The sequence below is a fragment of the Bos javanicus genome, chromosome 29, assembly GCF_032452875.1.
Source record: "Bos javanicus breed banteng chromosome 29, ARS-OSU_banteng_1.0, whole genome shotgun sequence".
Lineage (NCBI taxonomy): Eukaryota > Metazoa > Chordata > Mammalia > Artiodactyla > Bovidae > Bos > Bos javanicus.
In genome coordinates, this window is record NC_083896.1 from 37,111,391 (window position 1) to 37,118,786 (window position 7,396).

Below are 7,396 nucleotides of genomic sequence, written 5' to 3' on the forward strand. Positions count from 1 at the left end.
TGATAGTTGCCTGAGTAAAACAGAATAAAATGAATATTTGGTGAGTATAGATTTCAATCTGTAACACACAGATGGTCTGGGGTTGTGGGGCTGGGGCAATGGGAACAAAAATCTCCTTAAAAGAACAGTGTGAGGTTGATTTATGTTGATCAAGTGGTGTTTTCCCGCTGAATAAAATCCACTGGAGGTGTGCTCCCTCAGGGAAATGGCTTCCTTAGATCAAATGAGAAGAGTAGGTAGTAACATGGGTAACTCTGTAACCTTACGGATTTTCAGAAGTGCGTCCAAGTACAGTAAGAAACACCTGTATTTCATATCATTCAAATCCAGTAAGAGCAGAAAAATTACTAATCTTGAAAATAAGACTCTAAAGAGTAAACTTCTGTTTGCAGTGACTGTTTTGGTTGTTGTTGAGGTATAGTTGCTTTACAATGTTGTGTTGGTTTCAGGGGTACAATTTTAAAAATTTTTTTGGAATTTATTTGTTTCTGGCTGTATCAGGGCCTCGTTGCTGCCCATGGGCTTTCTCTAGTTGCAGCAAGTGGGGCCTGCTCTCTAGTTGCGGTGTTACAGACTTCTCCTTGGGAGGGCTTCTCTTGCTGCAGAGCACAAGCTCCAGGGTACTGGGGTCTCGGTAGTTGTGCTGCATGGGCTTGTTTGCCCCCTGGCACGAGGGATCCTCACAGACCAGGGATCAAACCTGTGGCCCCTGCATTGGCAGAAGGACTCTTAACCGTTGGACCACTGGGGAAGTCTTCTGGTGTACAGTTTTAGTGATTCAAGATTTTTTATAGATTGTATTCCATTTTAGGTTATTATAAAATATTGGCTATATTACCTGTGGTTTGCTATTTAGTTGCTAAGTCATGTCTAGCTCTTTGCGACTCCATGGACTGTAGCTCACCAGGCTCCTCTGTCTGTGGAATTCTCCAGGCAAGAATACTGGAGTAGGTTGCCATTCCTTCTCCAGGGAATCTTCCTGATCCAGGGATGGAACCTGCACCTCGTTCATTGGCAGGTGGATTCTTTACCACTGAGCCACCAGGGAAGCCCTGTGCTGTACAATATATCCTTGTAGCTTTTGTTTTTCTCAAAGTCTGACTTTATTTTCCCCAGATAAGTAAGATCATAGAGTCATCATTTTAATAAAAGTGGACATAGTAAATTATATACAAAAAAAAGAGCATGAGAGAAATAGGCAGGGCCCTCCAACCTCCTACTCTCTGTGTCCCAGACCTTCCTGGACCTCGTGGGCTATTCACATGGTGTCCATGCCAAGTATTCTCACTGCATTTCCAGATGCACCTGAAGTATGTCCTGGGTGAGAGTCAAGGCTGAAGATGCAAGGGGACAGGGCCAGCAACTGGCCTGCATGTCCAGCCTAGGTGACTTGCCATCCATTGCCCTGCCCAGCCAACTCTTGAGTTGCTGTTGAAATGATATGAATAACAGGAATTACATAGTAGTATCATTTTAACAACCACCATAGAACTGTTGGAATTCCAGTGACAGAGTTTTGTTGTCACTGTGATCTTAGGGGGTGGTATTTATCATTCACTGGGATGGAGTTGATGGCATATTAAGCTGTTGGACAGATGATGTTTCCTATACCAGATGTGGCCACGTGGTCTTAATTATGCACCCCCCATATGTCAGGCTTTACATTATTTATTTCTTCATTCACCCATTAGACATATGTTTATGGAGTGCTCATTAATCGTGAGGCACCAGGCAGACATAAGTGAATATATCTATATATGGGATAGAGTAAGCCACGCCCACCGCCCCCCCCCCGCCCCCACCCCATCCCCAGCTCCATGTAGTTTTAGAGCACAGGGAAAAGCTCTGGACTAAACTATCCCATTACTTTAAAAATTATTTATTTATTTACTTTTGGCTGGGCTAGGTCTTTGTTGCCGTGTCCTGTGGGCTTTTCTCCAGTTGTGGTGAGCAGAGGCTACTCTCTAGTTTAGCTGCACAGGCTTCTCATTGCAGTGGCTTCTCTTGTTGCAGTGCATGGGCTCTTGAGCGCATGGGCTTCAGTAGCTGTGGCTCCCAGACTCTAGAGCACAGGCTCAATGGTTGTGGTGCACTGGATTAGTTGTTCTGTGGCATGTGGGATCTTCCCAGATCAAGGATCGAACTTGTGTCTCCTGCATTGGAAGGCAGATTCTTTACCACTGTGCTGAGAAGGAGGCTACTCCCCCCATTACCTTTTATTTCCTTTATTCAACAAATATTTATTGAAATCTTAAATATTAGGAATGAGTCTAGATGCCAGGTCTATGGCAGGGAACAAAACAAATTCTTGTTCTCATTGGGCATACATTCTTGATGCCTAAAATTAGTTTATAAAGGATAAAAAGTTCCATGGCACAATAAGGAAGAAGCCTTGTAAAGGTTATCATATTAGAAAGAGAAAAGTAAAACTATTTCTGTTTGCAGATGATGTGATCTTGTATATAGATAATCCTAAAATATGCACAAAAAAGCTATTAGAGCTCATCAATGAATTCAGCAGAGTAGCAGGATACAAGATTGAAATGCAGAAATAGATTATATTTTTATGTATTAGCAATGCATGATTAAAAATAAAGTTAGGCAAACAGTTCCATTTACAGAATCATCAAAGAATAGTAAAATAGTTAGGGATAAATTTAACAAGAGAAGTGTAAGACTTGTACATTGAAAATTATGAAACATTCTTGGTGGTTTAGTCGCTAAGTCATGTCTGACTCTTTGCGACCCCATAGACTGTAACTCACCAGGCTCCTCTGTCCATGGGATTTTTCCAGGCATGAATACTGAAGTGGCTTGCCATTTCCTTCTCCAGGGGAACTTCCCCACCCAGGGATCAAACCTGGGTCTCCTGCATTGCAGGCAGATTCTTTATCAACTGAGCCACCAGAGAAACCTTAAAAAACATTACTGAGAGTAATTAAACAATAACTATTGGAAAGACACCTTGCATCTATGGATTGGAAGACTTAATATTGCTAAAATGGCAATAGCCCCCCAAAGTGGCCTGCAGATTAATGCAATCCATATAGTAATCTCAGCTGTCTTTTTTGTTTGCAGAAATTGACAAGTTGTTCCTAAAAGTGATATGTAAATGTCAGAGCCCCAGAAGAGCCCAGACAATCTTGCAAGAGAAGCAAAGTTGGAATATTCATACTTACCAGTTTCAAAATTTATGATAACGTTTCAGTGATGAAGATTGTATAGTACTGACATAAGGAGAGACTATAGATCAAAGAAATAGAATTGAGATCCAGAAATAGACCACTACATTTATAGTCAGTTGATTTTCAGCAAGAGTGCCAAGACTACTGAATGGGGAATGAATAGTCGTTTCAACAAATGGTTCTGAGGCAATTGGATGCTAAGTCACTTCAGTCGTGTCCGACTCTGTGTGATCCCATAGACGGCAGCCCAACAGGCTCCCCTGTCCCTGGGATTCTCCAGGCAAGAACACTGGAGTGGGTTGCCATTTCCTTCTCCAATGCGTGAAAGTGAAAAGTGAAAGTGAAGTCGCTCAGTTGTGCCCGACTCTTAGCGACCCCGTGGACTGCAGCCTACCAGGCTCCTCCATCCATGGGATTTTCCAGGCAAGAGTACTGGAGTGGGGTGCCATTGCCTTCTCCAATTGGATATCCACATGCAAAAGAATGAATTTGGGCCTCTACCCTACATCATATACAAAAATTAACTGCAACTGGATCATAGACCTAAATGTAAGCACTCAAACCATAAAGCTCTTAGGGAAAACATAGTCATGTTGGACAATGATTCCTTTTATATGACATCAAGAGCACAAGCAACCAAAGGAAAAAAGTTAATTAGACTTTATCAAAATTATAAATTTTGTGTTTTAAGAATTACAATCAAGAAAGTAAAAAGACAACCCACAGAATTCTAGAATATATTTTCAAATCATATATTTGATAAGGATCTAGTATCTGTAATACGGACATCCCTGCTGCGTGCATGCTGCATTACTCAGTTGTGTCAGACTCTGTGTGACCCATGGATTATACCCGCCGGGCATAGCCCATGTCTGTGGGTTTCTCCAGGCAAGAACACTGGAGTGAGTTTCCATTTCCTCCTCCAGGGGGACCTTCCCGACCCAGGGATTGAACCCAGGTCTCCTGCATCTCCTGTATTGCAGGTGGATTCTTTACCAGTGTGCCACCTGGGAAGACCCATCCTTAGTCCTGGTACCTAACAAGATCCCAGTGAAGACTTGTTTAATAAATGATTGAAACTTGAGGGACTTGTTGGAGCCTCCTGGGTAGTTTTGGGGCGAGTCGAGGCTTGAGAGAAATTGCAGTTCTTAGGATAGAAAGCTAGGTTGACCTTTTGAAACAGGATCCTTCTATCAGACAGAACACTAAGCCCTGACCCCTCTGCCCTCCGCATAACTCTGCCCTAGGCTTGGAATCGTTTTCTGTGTTCCCAGCTCACATGGCCTGGAGCTAAGCCAGGCCTTTGGAGGAAACGGATGTCCCAGAACAGGAGATCCTGCAATTATTGGAGGACTTGACCTGACTACATGGTGAGGAAGGCTGTGGGTTCAGTCCTATCTCTAAACTGTGCAGGTGAGAGTTGACCAGAGGTTATTGCGAGAGGTTGTCGGGCATGGCCATAGTCAGCTGATGACGGTACTTGGTCAACATTCACATATTATATGAATGGCTTCATATATCTGTGCTGTTAAAGAAAGGATTAACTGTACAAAACAGACATTTATGTGTAGAAGAGAAGCATGTATTCATTTAACAAATACTTCCTTCCATACCTTAAAGAATATCTATAATAAATTCATTTAAAATAAGGTAAGAAGGACAGGACCAATGTTTTTGTCCTGCTTTGTCACTGCATGTGGGACACATAACCTTACCCCCTTTGTCCTGGTTCCCACGTTCTCATCTGCAGAAATTCAAAGTTTCTTCTTAGTTCTTGTGTCTGCCCTTTTCTACTTATGTGATAGACATGATAAGGGCAGGGAACGCAAAAGCTGAAGCCTTTAAAAATAATTATTACCAAATAAAATCAACATGAAATGAAATTCTCCTGTAAAATCAAGAGGCAATAATAGTAATAGATATTACTGTGCTATAAACTAAGGCATGCCTGGGGTCAAAAAGTGAGATCCAAGAAAAGCCTTTAACTCATGATGGGGACACATGAGCCAGCCCTTCTGCCATTAAGCTTCTGCTATTGCAGGGCTGGTCTATGCACCTTTTATTTCTCAAGTTCTAAAATAATGTGATAGTAGCTAACATACTTTGAGTACTTCCTGTACGGCAGGCATTGTGCTAAATAGTGTGCTGGTTTTATATCATTTAAGTTTCCTGACACTCTGTGATGACCTGGAGGGCTGGGATGGGGGAGGTGGGAGGGAGATCCAAAAGCCAAGGGATATATGTATACATGTAGCTGATTCACTTCACTGTACAGCAGAAACTAACACAGCATTGTAAAGCAAATAGACTGCAATCAAAAATAATGCATTAAAAAGAAGAGAGGGAGATCTCAGACCCAGGCAGAGTCACAGCAGACCCGGCATTCTCTTAACTAGTAGACACCACTGTTCCTCTCTTGGGATAGAAATCGTGAGTTGAACATCCTGTGAGCATCCCTCCCAAAGCGATAGAGTAAGATATAGGTTAAGAGCAGAGTTAGTGGTTTATCGTCACTGAAGGAAGGACCATTTCTTGAACTATATCATGGTTTTGCAAGAGGATTCATTTTGGCAAGTAAGATGGTTTAGCAGGAGCTGGCTCACTCATCAGCATGGGTCATGCAGAGCCCAGGAACAGGATGTGGACTCCATCTGCCATGACCGTCTTAGTTGATGACAAGCCACAGGGCAGTCTCCAGAGTCTTGGTTTTCTATGGTGGTCTGTCCCTTGGCTCTGATTTGGTTTCTGGGCACAGAGAAAATAAACAGAGAAGGGAAGGGGAGCATGGAGTCCTTTTAGAGATGGAGCTGAAGGATGTTTGGGGGAGACCACTTATCGTTCTGTCTGTTATTCAGAGGCAGAACTGGCCCATGAGTGCCCATGACATGGGAGAGCAGGCCTGAGGGAAGCTGGGTTGATCCCACTCTCCATGGCGAGGTTCCCAGGCTTTGGTTTATGAGCAGTAAATTCCTCCATGAGGTTTGTCTTTTCATTTTATTGGAGAAAGTTTCCTCATAAACTTCTCCTCCAGACCATCAAAAACCCCCTCAGACTCTTGAGAACTACATTCCATCTGCATGCCTTGTGGTTTCCTCCCCCAATGTATCTTCTTCCCTCTGCTCTTAGTAATAATTCTACTTCATTGTCCCTCTTGATTCACTTTATCCCAACGAGTGATCCTAAGAAGCTTTGTTCTTCCAGAGCTGCCATTTTGAAAATCTTGCTTCCTGGGCTAGGAACTGCATTAAGGGCAAGACAGGATACTTCTCCATGGATCCGTGAGATGTGAGAACCATCTTTCAGAACCGGGATTCTTAGCACAGAGGCTGACACCCACTACTAGGCACTAAATCTTTGTGAACTACGTGTGTGCTAAGTGGCTTTAGTTGTGACCAACTCATCTGCAGCCCCATGGACTGTAGCCCTCCAGGCTCCTCTGCCCATGGAATTCTCCAGGCAAGAATACTGGAGTGGGTTGCTGTGCCCTCCTCCAGGGGATCTTCCTGACCCAGGGATCAAACTCACATCTTTCACATCTACATGATTGGCAGGTCAGTTCTTTATCACATGAACTATTGTCATCATTAAAAATCAGATGGGTTTCCTAGAACTGAGTTAACCATTCTCAAACATTCTGAATCTCGAGGATCTGAGAGTATGTGGGGTTTAATGAATCATTACCAAGGAGTTCTACAAAAACCCATTTTGTTATTCTTATTCCTGACCGATAGCTCAGCACAAAGTGACTTCCTGAAAACCCCACAGAGCATTAGCAAAGGCCCTGGGAAAAGCACTGGGAGCCCCGCTCTTCCCTTGCTATGTTAGGCAGCAAACCCTGCTTTCCCCGCCAGGAACAGCAACCCAACGATGCTCCCGCTGCCAGATACTGGCTTCCCTGCCGAGTCAGGCAGGGTTGGAAAGGCAGATGTCAGCCAAGTGGGGCTCGACTTGAGTCATATCCTGGGAAATGTGTGTCAGCAGCAGGTGAAAGATGTTAAATTTCGTACAGACCATGCCCCAGATGAAAGGTGAGGTACACAGGAGCCCCCAGCTTCACCTTCGTGCCCAAACCCTCTTTCTGTTATGTGGGGAAACCCACAGTGAGGTCTCAGGCAGAACACAGAGCAGTCCTGGGGGACAGGAATCAGGATGGCGGGGGCAGTGAGAGTATTGGAGCCCAGCTTCCACCAGTCGTAGGACTCAGAGGCCCA